A 22321-nucleotide genomic window follows, 5' to 3' on the forward strand; every position below is an offset into this window, starting at 1 on the left:
TCAGGAGGCCTGAGGTTTCAGACTAGCCTGGGCCAAAAAAAAAAAAAAAAAAAGGCATGAAACCCCATTTCAACCAATATAAAGCAGGACATTCTAGCTACATGGGAAGCACAAATCAAATTGTAGTCCAGGTCAGCCTGGGCAAAAAGCAAGAGCCTATTTTTTTTTTTAAAGCAGAAATACTGATTGGGAGATCACAATTCAGGACCAGCCTAGGCAGGAGAAATTTTCCAAGATTCCATTTTGACCAATGTCTGGATGTGGTAGTACACTATCATCCCAAGTTACCAGAGAAACACGAGGGCAGGGTGTAGTGGGTACACCTGTCATCCCACCAACACGAGGAAGCAGTCTAGGCCTGCCTGGGCATAAAGTAAGACCATATCTCAAAAGTAACCAGCTCAAAGAAGGACTGGTAGAGTGGTTTAAGTGGTAGAGAGTCTGCTTAGCTAGAATGAGACACTACTACTGCTATAAATTAAACCCCTGTACTGCCAAAAAATTTTAAAGGTAGGAAAAACACCCATATTAAGTGCAAAGTAAGAGGAAACAAAACAGAAATCTATGAAATAAAAAATGGACAATAATAAAGAATCAAATGCAATGTAAGCTTTGAAACTTTTAAGATAAGAGATAAATTTTCCAGCTCGACTAATCAAAAATGAGAGGGATAGATGGTAGGAAAAAGAAAATATACTTCATATGAGATATGAAAGGGGTCATTATTCTTGATACTACAGATACTAAGAGGCATCAACAGAAAATGCAGACAAGTTCTCTCACAAACAGAAGTGACCAAAACTGACATAGGAAGAAGCAGAAAATGTGAACTGATGGTTAAAAACTTTCCTCTAGCCAGGTGCAAGTGGCTCATGCCTGTCATCCCAGCTACTCAGGAGGCTGAGCTCTGAGGATCACAGTTGAAAGCCAGCCCTGGCAGGAAAGTCTGTGAGACTCTTATCTCCAATTAACCACCAGAAAACTGGAAGTGGCACTGTGGCTCAAGTGGTAGGCCCAGGCCCAGAGTTCAAGGCCCATGACCAAGAACAACAACAACAACAAAAATCTTTTCCTCCAGATTAGATAGACAGATAGATGATAAATATACAGGCATAATATAGGTACATTTCATATAATATATAAATTTATTAATTCAACTCCACACACAGTTTCTCAGAAGACAGAGGGGGACTAGCATAACCTCAATGCCAAAATAAGATAAGAACTTCGTAAAAAATACTACAGACAAGTATTTTTCAGAACACAGATTCAAAATTCTATGATATAATAGTAACAAGCTGACATCCAGAGAGCCCCAGCCTGGGACTCGAACCTTAGCTGGCACTGTCTCGCACACCAGGGTGGTTCAACATAAATAAATGCAATGTATCATATAAACAGGAAAAAAAAAGCAAATGATCATCTCAACTGACACAGAAAAGGCCTTTGACAAAATTTAGCATCCTTTTATAATAAAAGCTCTCAAGAAACTTTGAATAGAATGGACATATCTGAACTTCATAAAGGACATATATGACTAAAGTATAGCTAACATCATATTACATGAGGAAAAACAAGTAATTTCCCTCAAGTCGGGAACAAAGACGAGGATGTCTACCCTCCCTGGTCTTACTCATACAGTACTAGAATTACTAGAATTCCCAGCCAGAGTAATAAAGGCAGAAGAAAGAAAAGTGATTCAAGTAGGATAAGAAGAAATCAAATTAGCCCTATTTGCTGATGATAGGATCTTGTACTTAACAGACTCTACAGAGTCCACCAGGAAAAAGAAAAAAAATTAGAACTGCCTTTGGAAAATATAGCAAGAGGGCTAGGAAGGTGGCTCAGTGGTAGCGTGCTTGCCTTGCATGCATGAGGCCCTGGGTTCGATTCCTCAGCACCACATAAGCAGAAAAAGCTGGAAATGGTGCTATGGCTCAAGCGGTAGAGTGCTAGACTTGAGCTGAAGAGCTGAAGGACAGTGCCCAGGCCTAGAGTTCAGGCTCCACGACCGACCCAAAAAAAAAAAAAAAGGAAGAAAGAAAGGAAAATAGAAAGATACAAAATCAATATCCTTCCAAAGGTATTTATCAGTTATAGAATATTTTTAGAGGAGCTCTTCCATATACCAACAATGAACAAGCTGAGAAAGAGAAAGAAACAAACAAAAAACCCACTTCCATTCATGATAACTCTCAAAGCAAAAAAATACTAACGTATTAACTTAACCAAGGAGGTGAAAGACCAAGGGGGTGAAACTATAAAATCTTGAAGACATCAGGTGATGGCAGAAGCTCCATGCTCATAGACTGGCAGAATCAGTATGTGAGATTGGCCACACTGGTGATGGCAATCTAGGTTCAAGACAATACCCATCAAAATCCCAATATCATTCCTCATGGAATTACAAAATCAATCCAAAAATTCCCGTGGAGGCAAAAAAGATCCAAAACAGCAAAAACAATTCTATGTACAAACAGCAGTGCCAGACGTATCACAAAAGCAAACTTCAAGTTATACTACAGAGTCAGAGTTGTAACAGCAGCTTAGTAGTGGCATAGGAAGAAGAACAACTAAGCAGAAGACCCAGGAATAAAACCACACAGCTATGTACAACTAATTTTTGACAAAAGAGCCAAAAACATACAATGGAGAAAGACAGCTTCTTCAACAAATGGTGCTGAGAAAATGGAGTAGCCACCTATAAAAGACTGAACTGGATTTCTGTCTCTTACCTTGTCTAAAAATCAACTCCAGTTGACTCAAAGAGCTCAAAATAAGATCTGAAACTTTAAATCTACTACAAAAAGAAGGGGGGGGGAACTATGGCAGATATAGGTACATTTTTCCCTACTAAGATTGCAATCATTTAGAGGACAGAAGCAAGAATTCACAAATGAGACTACATCAAAATAGTTTCTGTACAGTAAAAGAAACAGTCACCAGAACCAAGAGACAGCCCATAGAATGGAAGAAAATCTTTGCCAGCTATTTAACAAATAAAGAATATCCAGAATATATGAAGTACTAAAAAAAAATTTAAGTAGCAAGAAAAAAATCCAATAATAAATGAGCAAGCAAACTGAACAATTCTCAGAAGAAATTCAAACAGCTAGTAGATATATTTAAAATGTTAACATTCCTAGACATAAAGGAAATGCAAATCAAAGTACATCATAATTCCATGTCATCCCAGTCAGAACATAAACAAGAGCCAGGAGCCAGTGGCTCATGACTTAGCTACTCAGCAGACTGAGATCTGAGGATCATGGTTCAAAGCCAGCACAGGCAGGAAAGGCTGTGAGTCTCCAATTAACCACCAGAAAACCAGAAGTGGCTTTTTTGTGGCTCCAAGTGGTAGCATGCTAGCCTTGAGTGAAAGCTGAGAAACAGCGCCCAAGCCCTGAGTCCAAGCCCCATGACAGACAAAAAGGAAGAAAGAAAAAAGGGGCGGGGGTGGAAGAGAAGAAACCAGGAACTCGATGTCTAACTAAGTGCCAGCCTTGAGGAACGAAAAAAAAAGCCAAGGCAGAGTGCAAAGCTCAGAGTTCAAGTCTTAGAACTGGTACACAAGCAGAGGGGTGGGGTGGGGGGATGACAAAATAAAACAAACAACAAATGCTAGCTGAGAATAAAGGAACCTTCATACACCGTGAGAATGTAAACCAGTGCAACCACTATGGAAAAAAGTATGTAGGTTCCTGAACACCAAAACTGGATCTTCCCTAGGATTATTACACCACTATAGGGCACATAGCTGAAGGGAGTAAATCAATACACGAAAAGACACCTGTGTAACTATGTTCACAATATCCAAACTATGAATCAACCAAGGTGCCAAACAACTGGTAACAAAATGCCATATATATGTATAAAAAATACCATATGTGTGTGTGTGTATACATATATACGAATACACATACATACTATATATATGTGTATACATTATATAATATGTTATATATACATACTTGGAATATTATAGAAATGTAAGGAAAAACGAAATCATGTCATTTGTAGAGGGACATCATATTGAATGAATTGAATCATAGTTAAAGCCAAGTTCAAAAAAAACAAAGTTATCATGTTTTCACTCATCTGTGGAAGACCTAGAACAGCCCGTATTCAAGGATATGTAAACACACATGTATTCATTTACACAACTATATGTATGGATACACACAGAATATGAATCTACTTAGGACAAGACAAGGAATGGGATAAGAATAATAGAACTTTAAAATGTATTTTGGGGCTGGGAAGGTGGCTCAGTGGTAGAGTGCTTGCCTAGCATACATAAAGCCCTGGGTTCAACTCCTCAGCATCACATCAACAGAAAAGTGCTGCTGTGGCTCATGTGCTAGAGCTAGCCCTGAGCCCCAGGACTGGCAAGGTATATATATATATATATATATATTTGAAAGAGGATGAATACCATCAAAATAGATGGTTTGCAACTATGAAAAGTGAACAAGGGAAAACAATGAAATTGTTTGGGAAGAGAGGAAGGCGAGAGGAGAGGTAGGGTAAGATGTTTACATATTGTAAACATGTAGGATGTAAAAATGTATAACTAACATAAGGTAACTGTTGTTTCTTTTTCTTTTTTTTGGTTGATGGTGGGGCTTGAACTCTGGGCTTGGGTGCTGTCCCTGTGCTCTTCAGCACAAGGTGAGCGCTCTACTGCTTGAGCCACAGCAACACTTCCAGTTTTTTAGTGGTTTATGAGAGATAAGAGTCTCACGGACTTTCCTGCCCAGGCTGGCCTTGAACTGTGATCCTCAGATCTCAGCCTCCTGAGTAGCTAGGATTACAGGCGTGAGCCACCAGCGCCTGGCTAACTATTGTTTCTTTTAAGTCCATGACATAATAGTAACCAACTGTCTTCTGAAAGAAGTCCAACCCAGGGATCTAAACTTAGCTGACATTTGAAAATCAGTCAATGAAATTCACACTGATGGAAGGGGTGGGGGAGACACTCAGATATAGAAAGAATAAACACAGACCCTCAACAAATCCAACTGATGAAAGACATTTACAAAACAATACAATGCTACTGTCAACAGCTGGGAGGCTAAATACATATCTTTCCCCTAAGAGAAGGCCACTTCTCGGCATCCACTGCGGAGAAAGCAGACCCAGAAAGGCCTGAGTACTGGATGCGAAAGGCTACCTGTCTAAAGAAGCCTAGCTCCATACCGGGTAGGGCCTACCGCCACACACGGCAAGACCCAGCAAGTGCATCTGGCACACCACAAGCTACAGGACAGCATGAACTCAGTCATTCCTATAGGACAGAAACAAACAATGGTAAATAAAGCTCATGAAAGTCCTATTTGTATCTCAAGTGGGATAATTTTAATAGAAATTAGGAAAACTCTCATGGCAAAGCACAAAGCAATGATGACAGAAATCAGAGACCAGACATAGTAATTTATTACTATGGCCACAACTGGAGACTCATACTGCTAAGATGTCTGTTCTCCTAATTCAACACAGACCAACACAATCCTACAAATCCCATCATAGTTTCTTTTACATTCCAGAAATGTACAGGATTATAAAGTGAAGGTGGAACCGTAACCATGCTCACAGCTGAATCATTCTCACAGAAAAAAAGACAAGTTGGGGGATTGTGCTCACCTCAAGGCCTAAAATTTACAGCTATACTATTCAAACCTTATGTTACCAATACTAATAGGACCAGATAATGAAACAGAATAAAGGTCCAAAATAGATCACATTTCCATGCCTGACTGGACTTCAACAAAGAGGTGAAATCAATCAGTGGGGAAAGGCAAGTGCTGAGAAAGCAGAATATCCATTAAAAGAGCAAACACCATGATCCTGACACGAAAGGCATTGAAGTGAAGCTCAGCACAGGCAAAGGTTCTGAGGATACAAACAGTGCTAACCCGAAAGGAAAGAGTTCATCAAGATTCTCTCTCTGTCTCTTTCTGTCTTTCTGTCTCTGTCTCTGTCTCTCTCTCTCTCTCACACACACACACACACACGTAATCCTAGCTACTGAGAAGGCTGAAGTCTAGGAGACTGTAGATTGAAGTCAGCCCAGGGAAAAAGTTAAGGTCTCGTTTCAACAATAAAAGTGGTTATGATGAAGTATGTCTGTCATCTCAGTTATAGTGGGAAGCATAAACAGAAAGATTACAGTCCAGGTCAGTCCAGGGAAAAAGAGAGGTCCTATCTCAATAACAACCAGAGCAAGAAGGGCTGGAGGTCTGGCTCAAGCTGTACCTGCCTAGCAAGTGTGAAGTTCAAATCCTACTATCACACAAACACAGAAAAAGAACAGAAATAGGTAAGCCATACTCACAATACATACATCTGACAAAGGCCCAGCACAGATTATATACAGCAGTCCTACAACCCAATGAGAAAATAACACAATTTTTTTTTGGTCGTGGGGCCTGCACTCTGGGCCTGGGCGCTGTCCCTCAGCTCTTCAGCTCAAGGCTAGTGCTCTACCACTTGAGCCACAACACCACTTTCGGCTTTTTCTGCTTATGTGGTACTGAGGAATCAAACCCAGGGCCTCATGCATGAAAGGCAAGTGCTCTACCACTGAGCCACCTTCCCAGCCCCAGACAACACAATTTTTAAAAAGGGCAAAGAGCAGAGAGAAGACAAGCATGATGAGGTGCCCATCATGGCTGGCTACTGGGGAAATCCAAGTTGTACCCAACATGAGGTCCCACCTCAGGCCACAGACTGGCTCAAGCCGGACCAAGAACACCCTGGTGAGGTGGCAGGGCCCCCAGAGTGAGGGCACAATGCTGACAGGAGCAGAAAATGGTACAATGGGTTTTGGGAAGTAGGTGGCAGTTTCTTTTAAAGTGAAACACGCATGTCTAAACCAGCAACTCCTCCGCTGAGAACCTATCAGGAGAAAACAAAGACTCCAGTTCACATAAACTTGTACAAGAATATTTACAATAGCATTATTCAAAACATCCAAAAACTGAAAACAACACCAAGGTCTATGAACAGAAGACTGGCCAAGCAAGTTACAGCACGCCCAAGCCATGTGCCATCACTCTTTCCAGAAGCAGGGGACCCCTGGGTGACAGAACCCCCAGGGGAAACCCCATGGACACTATGGGAGGGGAGGTGACAGGATGAACGAGCAGAGACCCTTGAAGTCCACTTATGTAATGTTCTAGAAGAGGCCAAATAAGCTGAGTATGGCAACATACACCTGAAATCCCAGCACTCAGAAGGTCAAGGTAGAGGATTGGGAGCCGGAGGCCAGCTGGGCTCCATAGGCCAAGCCACCTGGCCTATATAGAGTAACTGTCTCAGAAAACAAAAACCCAGGGCTGGGAAGGTGGCTCAGTGATAGAGTGCTTGCCTTGCATGCATGAGACCCTGGGTTTGATTCCTTAGCACCACATAAGCAGAAAAAGTCAGCAGTGGCGCTGTGGCTCAAGTGGTAGAGCACTAGCCTTGTGCTGAAGAGCTCAGGGACAGCGCCCAGGCCCAGAGTTCAGACCCCATGACTGACAAAAAAACAAATAAAGAAAAAACAGAAAGAGACTAAATCAGTCTTTGCTGTTTTTGCAACCTGTTATGATTACTTCCAAATATAAAGCTAAAAAACAAAGGACCCAAAAGTCTGCCAACCAATTGCAATACATGAACCTTATTTGAATCCATACAGACACGAGTCAACGGATCATTGAGAAATGTCACAGGTGACGGACACTCCATGTCAGGCAGAAATTCCTACTTTGCTACGATGAGAAGTCTTGTGTCTTTTCCCTTTACGTACAGGTGGGGATATTTGGTCTATGTCCAGAACTTGCTTCACAGCAGTCTGGGTGGTGAGGAAGGGGCAGCTGTGTAGGAAGTGGAGCGCCTAACAGGCTGGTTCACCTGCCCGCATGCCCTTCCAGAAGCAGGAGTGACTCCAGCCTAGAACGTCTTGGGAGAGCAGCTCCTGGGAAACTGTCTTCTATCTTGTCCTCACCAGCACCCTCCTCACTTCTCTCTATTCTTTTCCAAACAGACAGAGCTACTGAAGCATGGTGATTTACAGACAAACCCAAGATGCGGGTGGGTGGGGAGCAAGGCAGGCGGAATGCACACGATGCATTCTTACTGACAGAGGTAGGCTCGGCACTTCTGCAAATGCCAGGATGGCCCTGAGAAGGTATACAAAGGGCCACCCTGCTCTACAGACAGCCAAAACCTTGGTTCTTAGTCCTTGTGCGCAGCTCTGGGGCGACAGCCATCATTACCAATGCTGCTGGGGGCTCCCTGAATCCCATCCGTCATGGCGGCTGCAGGGGAAAGCGGACAGTAACCCTCCATGGAACCCGCCTGGAGAAACCACTGTTCACTCCTCTGCCTCACCCACATTTCCAGGCAGCTAGGGACAGCAGGAGAGCTGACCCACAGGGCTGATGTGATGATGCGACATTCTTCCTGTGCACAGGGACAGGCAGAGGTCTGTGCTGCTGGGCACGTAGTAGCACCTGGTGTCTAAGAACGCTGACCCAACTCTGCACGCACGCGTGTGCACAGGGTAGAATAACAAACCGCAGCCAACCCATTCCCAGCCACTACTGAGACCAGCAAACAGCTCAGGGCTTGCGGTCTCCACGGGAAGCCTGGGTGCCCCAGCCACCTGCACCGGCTCCTCTGGGGTGGCGTGCACAGCGCACCGGGCACAGGGTGGTGGGAAGGCAGGCTCCAGATCCCTGACATGCACATCAGGCAAACAAATGCAAATGCTCATGACAGCTGGCACCAGAGCTTTTCAACAAAACCCAGGAATCAACACAAGTCTATTCTTAAGAGAAAATAAAAACCATAATCACTGGTACTTCCAGGCATTTCCTTAGAATTCCATGAAATGTCTAGGCAGGAAGAATATGCCCACCACCTCTGTGGTGGGGACTAGGCGGCCGCATGCCTTCAATGCCCTGGACAGCGTAGGCTGCGCGGGCTTCCTGCCTCCCTGCCCAGTCTGTGCCAGACTTCAGTCTGTCCAAAGTAGAGTCTGGCACTAAGGGCAGTGGCACAGACTTGCTACCGGGACACCCCACATTCAGGAGGGTCCACTGGTAGAGACGCAGGTGTGGCAGCCCCGGGAGTCCGGCTGGCCACCAGGCTCGGACAGTGGTCGCGCTGGCTGGCAGGCGGTGGCGTGACCAGGGGCACAGACGAGCAGTCACGGGAGAGCAGACAGACACGGGGGCTCCCCATGCTGAGCGCTGGCTCTTCTCTGCTCTCCATGTCACAGAGAGCAGGTTCTGCCACCGGCCATACCACCCTGAACACCCCTGACCCTATCTGCTCTCAGAAGCAGTCGGGTCAGGTATGGTTAGTCCTTGACAGGGAGAAAGCGAGGCACCAGGGTTGGAGGGCATGGGCAAATTAAAAACCTCGGTTCTCAGCCAGCTGCAGTGGCACATGCCATGACTAGATCCCATGTCTGAGGCCCACCTGACCTACATAGCAAGTATTGTTTCAAAAAAATCAAACCAAACCAAGCTACCCAACCAGCCAAAGGACAGCAAAACCTGTCAATCTTCTATACATGGGCAGACTTTGGATTTCAAGTCAAATGAGTTAAGTAAGTGGAGAAACCTAAGGCCCAGACAAGACTCAAACTTAGGACTAGACTCAAACTTGAACTCCCTATGTGATGCATTTGCTCACTGGCTGGCACTCTACTACCTGAGCCACACCTCCAACCCCAGGACCCAGTTTTGTCTCTCCCCTGAAACAAGAAACCTCTGACAATCTTCAAGAAATGGGATGGACATGAGGCAAGGAAGGTCAAGGACCTTGTGAGCCAGGAAATAATACAAAGGGAACCGCCCCTTCCCTTGCTCCGGCTGATGTGAGTTTGTGCAGCAGGGGTGCCTGGCTGGAGTTCAGTAGGCAGCTGAATGGAGGAGACACTTAGTGAGAGGTGGGGTTGGAGAGTCTTCCTCAAAGCCCACATAGGCAGCTCACTGGACAGCAGGTCAATGGCAAGGAAGGGCCATGGGACACCTCCCTGAGCTCTGTGTCACAGGAGGCTGCTCACAGGGTCGTCCCACTTATCAGGACCCTCCAGACCTGGCTCTTTGGGGGGTCCCCCCTGGCAGGAGAGACTTGCTCCTCAGGAGTTCTCTCTCCTCTTGAGGGGATTCTGACAGCTCCATCTACAGAACACATCAGGATCCCGTTTCTTTCCACTGTGTCCCGCCTCGGGTCCCTCAGTGCCCAGTGAGTGCTGCAGGGAGAAGCACACCCTTCTTCCTGCCTCTCCTCTCCAGGCTCTGAGTGCTGATCCTTGCAAACTTCGCTCCAATCCCATGCCTCTTCAGCTCCTAAGCCCCCATGGCTCCTGCTTACATTTCAGTGGCTTTCATCGCCCCTCAGACCCCTCCTCTGCTCCCTCAGCCCTGGCCCCTGGTCCTACTGGTGCCATAGTCACACTAGTCTCTGCTATTCTGTGAGCACCAGAGCACGCACTACCCGCTCCCCTCCTGGCCAGGACTCTCTTCTTCAGAAAGCCAAGCCTCCAGCTCCCAGGACACGCTCTGCAGCCTGCCCTGTCCTGCACTCACACCCCACAGACAAGCATGCGTACCCTCTAAGAATGGAGAACTCTAGGGGCAGGGGCCTTGTTTCCCAGCAGCCAGGTAGTATCTGCTAATGAATGAAATTCCAAATTAGTATTACGGCTCCTAAAACACCAAGAACCAGGATGAATCACATGAATCTGCCTTCTCTGCTTCAATATGCTGTTTTCAACTCTGGGGTCTGAGCCCATCCACATCTCAGCCCCGTTCCCTGGAGGCACGCAGGGCAATGTCACAGACTCCTCTTTGGCTGACGTGGCCAAGCACACGTACCAGGCACAAAAGCAAACCAGAAGGAGAAAGAGAGCACACAGAACATGTCACTTGTGTGGTCAGCACACAAAAGCAGTGAAGAAATATCTGAGAAAGAAAAGCAGGCTAGCTGGAGAGAGAGCGCGTGAAAACGTCTTCTTAGGGCTAGGGGTACAGTTCAGAGCTGTAACACCTCCTACAAGACCCTGAGTTGAAACCCAGTGCAAAAAGAAGGGGAAAGGGGAGGTGAAAAAGGGGGTGGGGGAACGGGAAAGGAAAGGAAGATGCCTTTTTGCTGAAGCTACTCTGAAGACCCCCTGGTGTTCTGTCACTGGGCCATCACAGGAATGACAGGGCATAGCTGGCAGACACAGGACTCTGCCCCGCGATGGAGGCCCAGGCCACAGACCCTGCTTATCCTCTGGCCCCTGTAAGCATGGGCAGGGATAAGGATGTGACTGGGTGGTCAGCCCTGGGAGCAGTCCCAGGGTGAGGAAATAGCCATACAGAGGCCTGCAGACCCCCCCCCCAAGACAGAGTGTACTGACAGCTGTTATGCCCTGGCCCCCCACAATTCCCACCTGGGCTTCCCACACATCGGACCTTGAGAACAGCATCGGAGCTATCCTCGGTCTCAGTTCATTCAAAAGAGCCTCGGGTCACCTCAGTACAATCCGGGAGCTGCTTTGGCTCTCTACCCTCTGGGCCTGGCACATGCCCTCCCCTCACCAGGAGCCTCAGGGCAAAAGGCAATGGCTAGCCCCCGGGATGAGAGATGCCTAAGGGCCTCGGAGGCCAAGGAAGAAGAAGGAGCTGGAGGACTGGAAGAGGAAGTGTGTGAAAGAGCAAGAAACTAAAATACTGAACACAGGTGTGCATGGGCAGGTGAGCTTCAGACTGCAGACTAGGAAAGCAGGATTTATGTCAGACAGTAGAGATCACATGGTTTCAGGCAAGGAAGAGGATACTGGAGGGCAATGGAGGGCTGGCAGTAGCTCAGGGACAGTGGCCAGAGAGGCAAACGGATGCTGAGATCCCTGGACATGAGCAAGATGGGGCTGGGGTCAACTCCAGGCCTCCTACTCAGATGTCTCAGATGACTACACTGTGGAGACTGTCACTTAGGGAGACAGCTGCTCATCTTTCTGTGGAAACATGGAGACTTGGTCTCCAGCCTCCCCCTCCCGGAGATGGCAACAGGCAGCGCTTGGGAAATCAGTGAACCTGTGCACAATACCCCAGATGTAGGGCTTGGCTCCCCAGGAAGCCACACTGTGTGTGGGAGTGTGGTGCCCAGAAATCAGATGTCCACAAAAGGCCTGTGCCAGTGCAGACTCACGATGCACAGGACCCTGCCTGGAGCACAGGCAGCTGGTGCTGGCACTCACACACAGCCCACGCTCCTGGTGACAGACCACCTAGTCAGGGAGCAAGGCCATGAAGAGTGACCACCTCAATGCCCTGCTGCCACTGACGCAACGCTGGCCTGCCCTCCAGGGACGCACTGGACAGTCCAGTGAGCGACTGTGTGTGCAAGTACGGTACCAGGAGCCCTGCAGCTCCTACTCAGCACTGAAAGAGGAGGAGCGGCAGGCCCTGGAGGGGCTCATCACAAGCTGCGTGCCTAGACAGAAACCCCGAGCGGCCGCAGTGCCCTCCGCTCCCTCGCTCCGTGGCAGCTGCAGGCTCTGCCCCTTCCTGAGCTACCAGGAGCCTGCAGGAGAGGAGGTGCCTACCAAGTAGAGTCAGTTTAGGCAGAGAGGAGCCCCGCCAGCTCCTGGAGGAGCAGACTTAGGAGTGCTCCTGGCTCTTCCCTGGAGCCCAGGGGACTGGGGACAAAGGGGAAGATGGGGACAGTGTTTCTTCTATTTGCCACCAGACAGCCCCCATAGCCCATTAGGTCAGAAATCACCAGGACAGGCTGTGACCTTTCAGTTGGAAGAGGGAGGAGGTCTCCAAAGGCTCCCTCCACCTCCTCCATGAAGCCTCCCGTTGCACCTGCACCGGGAGTGCCCCTGCCATCTGCTTTACGACTGCTCAATCTGTCCAGCTGCCCTGGGGGCCAAGATATAGGGCACCAATTGCCCCTGAGTGGCAGGAGGCCACTTGTGAACTCTACCCCAGTGGCTCCCTTTAAGAGTGGGCCCAAGAACACAGAAGGGTAGAGGCAGCAAGGAACTGGCCCAAGAGCAGCAAGTTCTGGATCCCAGAAAACCCCCTTTTCCCCCCCGCCAGGTCACTGCCCATGGCCCATGGAGCTTCCACACTGCTGTCCACTGTGCAGCATGCGGGCCAGCCCCAGAGAAACAAAGCCTAAACTTCAGGGTGGGATGGAGACGCCCCATGGTGGTCTGCCCTGGTGCAGAAATCAGGCATGGACATCAAGAGGCTACTCTGACATCGTCCGTAGTGTGGAGTGGAATTCCAGGAAGGGGAAAGAACCCCGGGACCCTCCGGGTGCCAGTCTGTGCAGCAAAGGTCTGCGGACGGGATGCTGCAGGCAGGCCTCACACAGGCCCCCAGCATAAAGAGTTCTGGGATTTGCCCTCAAGGCTGCTCTCCTCAAGTACAGCCCTTGGCAGAAAACAAAAACAAAAATGGAAACACACACACACACACACACACACACACACACACACACGTCTAAAACAACTGTAAAACAAAGGGAAAAGCTGGTCTTAGAGACTTGAAGGAGCTGTTTGCTTTTTGATTTCTCTCTCAAGGAAACATAAATGTAAATTTTAGAAACAAACACTCAATGCCTGTAATTTGGGTCCAGGCCCCCACGTGTCAGTGAGACTGCTTGGAAGTGAGCGGCACACCCCAAACGAGAAGGCTCTGCCAGCCTGTGGCCTGGGCCAGCCTCAGGAAGGAGTGGGGGCCTCGCTGTGGCCGAGGGTGCTGTCTGACTTACAGAAGAGAGCCAACAAACACTGGAAAGCAGAGCTGGAGGGTCCTAGCCTCCCAAGGCTCTGAAATGCACTCTAGAACATAAAGACACAATTCTTTTTCTTTTGAAGATTAGTTGCAGCTGGAATAGTGCTGATACCTAGGAAGAAGCCAAAGTAGGAAGCATCTGTACATCAGAAGTGCATGCAAAGCTCATCTTTGTTTACTGAGATAATAAACAAAGTCTAACCCTGCACCGTAATCAGGGCAGATATTTCCATACCATTTTACAACCAAAGCTGATATAAGAAAGGCACACACACACACACACACACACACACACACACACACACACACTCACTCATTCTCCCAAGTTCCTAACCACACAGCACAGTCCGGGAGTTACCACACATAGGTCAACAAAGCCCAAGCGAGAGGGAAAGCTCTCCAGCACAGAACTGACCTACCTAATGAGGCTGCCAGCCTGAGGGGCTCCCATCTCCAGGCCAAGTGTGTCACCTGTGAGTCCTGGTGTGAGAGACCTGTGCATCTACAGATGTCCTCCCCTCCTTCTGGCACTTTCTCTCCTCACTCCATTAAGGATGGTGTCCTCCCCGTCCCCAGGACCTGCTCTCACAAGCCGGCTTTCCGGCAGATGTCTCCCCTAGTACATCTTGAACCCCCGTTCCTCACAGCACAGCTACCCCTCTACCGCACCAGAAAGCCCAGGACATGAATGCAGCAGCATCACGCTGTACCCTCCACAGTCCTCTGCCCGACAAGCTCCCTCCTTCCACTCTAAGACACAGATGATGCACTTCCAGTTCTCTGAAGCAATCTTAACTCCAGCTCTTTATCAGCATGACTTAGGTCCAGGCCACCAACAGTGTTCTCCGCCCCCCCCCCCCATTGCCAATCTTGGTGACCAACAGTTGGTCTGCTTTCCTCTCATTTGTGCAAAATGGGTACAAGGAGCCCAAAGTTTCCAATCACTGGCTAAGCCTGTTCTGAGCACACAGCAGAGAGCTCCCTAGCACCGTTCCTGGCAGCTGATACATCCAGTTCCAAAGAGCATGCAAAGAAGCCCTCTCAGAGAACAGAGGCAGGGAATCCCAAAGCATGGCCCGTGCAATCGCCAGATGCACAAGAAGCCCTTGGAGAACAGGGCAGAGAGCCCCAAAGCCCAGCCAATGCAGTATCAGATGCCACAAGTGTCAAGAGCAAGGCCCGTGCAATCGCCAGATGCACAAGAAGCCCTTGGAGAACAGGGCAGAGAGCCCCAAAGCCCAGCCAATGCAGTATCAGATGCCACAAGTGTCAAGAGCAAGGCCCGTGCAATCGCCAGATGCACAAGAAGCCCTTGGAGAACAGGGCAGAGAGCCCCAAAGCCCAGCCAATGCAGTATCAGATGCCACAAGTGTCAAGAGCAAGGGAAGTGGGTGCTACGAGGACGCTGCTTCTCTCTGATCCAGCTTTACCTCTTTCCTGCTTGCTTGCCTTAATAAAAAGACAGAAATAAACTCAAGCATTCACTCCCCAACCTCAAGAGCCAGCTTCGGGCAACTAAAGGGTGCACATGGGGAAGGGGAGGCTCGGCCCAGGAACAGCAGGACTGAGCACTGCAGCCTCCACTTGAGCAGCAGCCACTAAAAGCATGAACCACACAGGAGTAAAGGGAGTCGGGCTTCATCAAGATAAAGAGCACAATGGGGCTGGGGGGTCATACCGGTAAGCCTAGCTACTCAGGAGGCTGAGATCTGAGGATGGTGGCTCAAAGCCAGACTGGGCAGGAAACGCTGTGAGTCTTATCTCCCATTAACCACTAGAAAACAGGAAGTGGTGCTGTGGCTCAAAGTGGTAGAGTACTAGCCTTGCATGGAAGAACTCACAGACAGCGCCCAGACCCTGAGTTCAAGTTCCATAATCAACCAAAAAACAGCCCCAAAACTTAAATATGCTAACCCACATAAAATATACACAGAATATTGCACTTCCAGGAGAGAGGGCAGCACCTGGGCCAAGGCCAGGGGGTAGCAGAAGGTCTGTTCACACAAAGCACACACAGACGAAGCGCCCCGGCAATGGACGCTCAGGACCCTGAGAAGGGCACGGGCCCAGGCGCTGCTCGTTTTCTGCCCTGGGTGCTGTGTGCTCACCAGTGAGACCCAGGCACAGGAACACTGGAATCTGCTCTCCTGTGTGTGTGTGGCAGGGGGTATATGTGGGTGTAGGTGTGTGCTACGTCCCACACAACTTAACACTCAGCAACAGGATCATAAAAACAGTAAGAAAAGCATGACCGCTAATAAGAACTGTTGACACTAGATGGTGGTTACTGTTTATCACATTCTTCTTTTTATGAGAACTAGTTTACAATAACAAATACTTTTTTGCCTATGTCTTCAAAGACAGAAGAAGGCAAAGAAAGTTGTGAGGGATGGCAGGACCTCCCTGCGCAAACACTTGTGTCCAGAGGCCCAGCCCCTGTGTCCCACGGGGGGACGGTGGGCAGCAAGCTGAGCAAAGCCCTTCCTTACAGCGGGCTTCACAGCAGTCACAGGGGAGCAGAGCTGCCATGCAAGTGACCCCGGCTGGGACCCCGGAGAGAACACGCAGGTCCACTCATCCACCACCCTAAGGGGGCCAGACACAGAAGCAGAAGCATGTCTACAGTAGTGGTAGGGGTGGGGGTGGGGGACGGAACCGCTCTGTGCCTGGGCTTTCCAGCCCTTGCACATCCAGGCTGTGGCCGTGGAGACCCTTGTGCTGGCAGCCTGGAGCCAGAGACTCCGCCCAGCTAGTCCCCAGGGGACAGGTGCACGCCAAAGGGAGGCAAGTTTCTTTCCAACCACATAGCTAGAGCAGTGCCCTTGAACCCAGCAGCCCTTTTCAGCCAGCTCTGGGTCAGGCTCGGGTGGAAGTTCACTCCATTCAAGGGAGGTGTCTCTCCTTCCCGTCTACACCAGGGCCACAGAGGCAGGGACTGTTGTGAGATTTAACCCTAAACTTACCAATACCACTAATACCTGAGATGTAGCAACTGCCTCCCTTACACACACAGACCCCATGTCAGAGACAGTGTACCCTCCCTTCCAAACCCGCAGCTCAGCAGTTGGTGCAGGCAGAGATGTGAAAGAGGTGCGCAGCAGGCCAGAGCAGCCCAGCTCGGCAGCAGGCCCAGGGAGGCCCTGCATGGCAGCGCTCCTGGACCACATCCACTGCCTCCCAGCCAGGCCAACAGGAGCTCGGGAAGCCTGGCAGGCAGCAAACAGAGGCCAGACCGAAGGCCAACACTCTGAGCAAATGGCAGCAAGGTGAGGCCATGAGGAAAAATCCTGCCTGGCAGGGTCTAACAGGAGATGGAGTCAGGCGACAGCTCCTTCAGGGCCAGGATTTCAGCACAAATGTAGAAGGCGGAGAAAGGTACCACCATACTACCAAAATCCTCCTGGTTCAAGTTCATGTCAAACCTAATACCTAACAGTTAAGAGAGGCTGTTAGAGCCTGGCCCCAGCCACCACAACCACAGGAGGGCAGGGAAGTCCAAGGGCCTCAGCTTCTCTTCCTTCCTGAACAAGGTCCCAGCCCAGAGCTGGGTGGGAAGCCCTGGGGTGGGAAGGAGGGCCTGTTTCCACGTCCCAGGCACACGCAGCACGAGGCTGAGGGGGCACAGGAACAGCTCAACACTCAGAGCTCTAGGAGAACCACACACCTGAAAGCAAGAAGCATACTGCTCACTAGTCCTGGGAGCTCAGAGGCTGCCAAGCCAGGGCCACCGGAGGCAGAGGACGGCGAGACTGCCCATCCTCCTCTCCCTGTTTCACCAAGCCACGTGGGGCCTGTGAACAGGCAGCCAGGAAAGGGCAATGGTAGGCCTGCCAATCTGCCCTCCCCTGCCCTGCCCTGCCCAGCCAGTATAAAAACCTCGGCTGCAAAATTTAGCTCAGGCTCAGTCCCACAGGAAGGAGAAGGGAGCCCTACAAGGGAGAGGCCGCAGCCGTGAGCACTCGGTGAGCCAGCTAGCTCCGCGCAGCAGAGCAGGTCCGAGCCTGCCTGCACCACTGACTGCCTAGGTTAGGAATCCACTCCGGTCCTGCCCCACCAGTGCTACCTTCAGACAAGGGGCTCCCACGGCAGCCTCATCAAGGTCTTCTAGTGGAAACCCAGGGGGAAACAGCCAGAGAGAAATGGAAAGACATCTCGTGTTGGACAAAAAGGGGTCTCTCAAGGGTAAGCATAGAGGCTCCCGCCACCAAGGAGAGGTGCCCGCTGCCCCAGCCACGAGGGACTACCCTCTGCCTCAGTCTGGAGAGGCCCAGGGGTGCTCCTGCACTGGCAGGGCTGCTGTCCACGCACACACACACAGCAGGTGGCACGACCAGCCACCCCAGCTCTGTGCCTGGGCAAAGTAGTAACAAAGCGTGAGTCACAAACTACCACCAGGGCTGTAGGCCTGAGAGCTCTGCACTAAGCAACCGCCAGTAAATGCCTAAGCTTGTCCTCTTCCCGCTGTGGATGCTGAGAGAGGGGCCAGCCCAGGGCCTCCCCCAGGGCTCTGTGGGCCTCTGGCTGTTCTACACAGAGGAAGATGGGTGGGCGTAGCAGGAAGGAGGCAGGACACTCTGAGAAGACATAAAGGCCCTGGTCCTCCCATGGCTGCACTGTGGCGGGCAGGTGCCCCCTCTGAGGCACACTCCTCTCCAATGGGAAATACTCCTATGTGTCTCTGAAGCCGGAGAAGGCATGTAGGAGGACCCTGCACTCTAAGGAAGAGCAGGACAGATCCATCAAGGGGAGCCGGCAACTTCGAAGACAACTCCCAGAGGGTGACACCAACACTCATCACCTGTACAAACAGAGGTCCCAGCAAAGCAGCACCTACTTTCTCACTCCAAGACAAACCTTGGCCCTGAAGCCCAGTCAGTGCATGGGAGTTACCTGCATGGACACTCAGCCGACCCTGGCCCAGTCTCACCCGGGGGCTCCTTCTCAAAACACAGCTTGCTCAGGCATTCTCGGACTCAAAGCCCATTTGGTTTGTTTACTGTTGCTGTAACAGAATACCTTGAGCTGGGTAATTTATAATAAACAGATTCATTCAGCCTACAGACCTGGAGTCAAAAGGCTGACACCGGAGAGGGTCCCTGCACTGTGACATCCACAGCCAATGGCTAAAGAGCAAGAAGGGGTGAGCGTGAGCAGGACAGGGCAGCCACTCCTGAAGTAACAGCACTAACTACCTCTGCTTTCAAGCTTTCCTCCAAGTCCCACTGCTCAGCCAGGCGTCACTAGCTCTTACTTCGAATTTTAGCTACATAGGAGGCTGAGATCCAAAGGATCATGATTCAAAGCCAGCTTGGAAGAACTACTCATGAGACTCTATCTCCAGAATAAACAGCAAAAACAGCTGGAGGCCTAAGAAACAAGTTAGGTGCAATATATTTGAATGAATTCTTCAGGTAGAATGTCTTCAAATCAATACCAAGGATACCACTGCATCCAAAAGAAAAAGGCAAAGGAAAAAAGGCTCCAAGGGGCTGGGAAGGTGGCTTAGTGGTAGAGCACTTGCCTTGCATGCCTGAGGCCCTGGGTTCGATTCCTCAGCACCACATAAGCAAAAAGAAAAAAGCCGCAAGTGGCGCTGTGGTTCAAGTGGTAGAGCACTAGCCTTGAGCTGAAGAGATGAGGGACAGCGCCCAGGCCCAGAGTTCAGGCCCCACGACCGACCCTCCTCCTTCCCCCCCCCCCAAAAAAAAAGGCTCCAAGAAGAAAAACTACCAATGGCCAATAAACTATTCCTTGCCTTTAATACACTAAGTCAGGCATTCCCTGCCGGAAGACTGCCTTACAGAATGCTCCAGAAAGCAAGGTTTTAACAGTTTCTCACAATTCACGGCCAACAGTGGAGTATTGCTTACATGGGCTGACATCAAGGGAGCCCAGCACGCTGCAAGGGGCCAGTACGCGGGGCTGTGTGACTTGAGGACCCAGGGAAGGGCAGGCTTGAAACCTTTGTTAGAGGTACCACTGGAAGTGGATTTTATTTCCTTATATGTGTACACATGCCTGGAATTTCCCAAGTGAAAATGCATTTCAACAGTGGACACTGGGGGCTGACATAATATGAACCTTGCTTTCTTTACATATGGATGAATTATTGGAACTTCTCCAATAAGAAGTCCATCATCACGACCAGCTGTGGTGATGTGTCCTAACTTCCAGAGGCTGAGGCAGTTCAAGGCCAAGCTGGGCTACAAAAAAGAGAAAACACCATCACTACATGAAAAGGCCTACAAAGTAAACTCCAAAGAAGGCATTTTTTTCTAGTTTCACAGCTTTCACAAGCTGGGCGCTGGAGGCTAACACCTGTCATCCTAGCTACTCAGGAGGCTGAGATCTGAGGATCACGGCTCAAAGCCAGCCCAGGCAGGAAAGTCTGTGGGACTCTTATCTCTAATTAACCACCCAAAAAACCTGAAGTGGAGCTGTGGCTCAAAGTGCTAGCCTTGAGCAGAAAAGCTCAGGGGCAGCCGCCAGGCCCTGAGGTCAAGCATGCAGAAGGGAGAAGGGAGCCACAGGTACATATCTGCCTTGCCAATGCCATCATCAGGTTGGTGTGCTCATCTGTGGAACAGTTTAACACAGCCTTTCTGAACCCTTACCAAATCAAAACTAAAGACAGACCCAGTCAGGACAGGTAAGGGCTGCAATTCTAGCTACTCCAGAAGCTCAGATCTGAGAATCATGATTTGAAGTCAGCCCAGGCAGGAAAGTCTATGATTCTTTTTTTTATTTTTTTTTGGTCTGGTTGTGGGGCCTGAACTCTGGGCTTGGGCGTCGTCCCTCAGCTCTTCAGCTCAAGGCTAGCGCTCTACCACTTGAGTCACAGCACCCCTTCTGGCTTTTTTCTTTTTGCTTATGTGGTGCTGAGGAATCGAACCCAGGGCCTTAGGCATGCAAGGCAAGTGCTCTACCACTGAGCCACCTTCCCAGCCCCAAGTCTATGATTCTTATCTCCAATTAACCACCAAAAATCTGGGGGCATTGCTCTAACACACACAAACATGCACGCACGCACACACGCACGCAGACATATACAAGTCCTTCTCCGCAGTGAGCCTCAACTAACCCTCAGTGTGGTTTTAGTGTTTTCACAGTGACCTGAAATGACAGTCTCATCTGAGTCTTCACAGCTGCTGTCGGGATTTAGATGAGACATTCCAGCACAGCTGACCCCAAAGAACCGCACTAGCCAGCCTGCTTTGCTATAACACAGTTCACTGCCCAAACCCTTAGATCCCTTGTCTGTGCTGAGCTTCCAGTCTGCCAGAACAAGGGCTCTGTGGAAGTTCTTTGCATTTCCAGGACTTGCATATTAGAATGTATTTTTATTCCACACTCATAAATGTTTGATGGATTGGCTGATGATACAGTCTACACTGGAAATTCTACTTAAGCATTGTTTTGAAGACTTTTTTAGTTTTGAATTCTGAGTCTTATATAGTGGAGATGATCTGGTTTTTGGTTTGTGGTTTTTCTCTGTGGAAATTTTTTGAATCCTTTCTTCACAACTAGTGACCTCAAGTCTCACTAGGATGGGTCTTTCTTTTGGGTGTTGGATGTTGGGTGAGCTCTGCAATCTGAGAACCATCTCCCATGATTCAGCTCCTTCCCTCTGCCTTCTCTCTGGAAGGCCCTCTGGCCTTCTGGGGGGTGGGAGTTACCTGCCTGACTTAATGGCCACCTCCATGCCTGCCATTTTGTTCACCTGCTCTACTTGCTCAGAAATGTGCCAGATTTCATTTTTCAGAATGGCTAACTTCCAGGCATGTGTTCTGTACCCTGGAGGTCTCCATTGCATCATCCTCGTCGATGATGCACAGCAGTCTGCAGGCTCTGAACAGACTAAAGACAACTCTGTTTGGTTCTAGTGTTGGAGGATGCTTTCTCCTCGGCTGTCTCAGTCTCTGATACACAGGTACTCCCCCAAACACCTATGTGACCCACAGATACTGAAGAATTCACAGTTTTGCACAAAGGAGGCCATCCGAAGAGAGAATGTGTGAGTGCCTCCTTCTCACTGCCAGAAAATGGAGAACTTTCCTTTTGCCTTGGAAGGCCTTCTGCTCTGCCAGCAGGTGCAAGATCAAATGAGGGAGGGGGCTGTGTGCAGAGAAACCCCACACTGTGCGTGTGGAGCAGCCTCTGGGTTTCATGTGCACGACAGCGTCCCTCCACTGTGCTCGGTACCAGACAATCCCGTGCCCCACACTCCTACCCACCAGACACATAGTGCAGACTGGGCCTGCCAGAAGAGGCCTGGTGGCTGTGTGCACACCTCCAGAATACAACCCTCCGTCTCCAGCTCCGCCTCACAAGGCCCAGCATTTCATCCATTGGGTCACTGGCTCTCCAACCTCTGGATTTACTGGCTGATGCCTCCTCTTCCTTCTTGACTCCTGTGGGTTCTAGTGGGACTGGAGCAGGTTCTGAACACAAGATGCAGTCTACCCTGTAGCTGGAAAAGGAAGGACTTATACGCTGTATAAGGCCCACTGGCCTTCCCTCCTAATAACCCAAAG

Source organism: Dipodomys ordii, unplaced genomic scaffold, assembly GCF_000151885.1.
Source record: "Dipodomys ordii isolate 6190 unplaced genomic scaffold, Dord_2.0 Scaffold166, whole genome shotgun sequence".
In the NCBI taxonomy this organism is placed as follows: Eukaryota; Metazoa; Chordata; class Mammalia; order Rodentia; family Heteromyidae; genus Dipodomys; species Dipodomys ordii.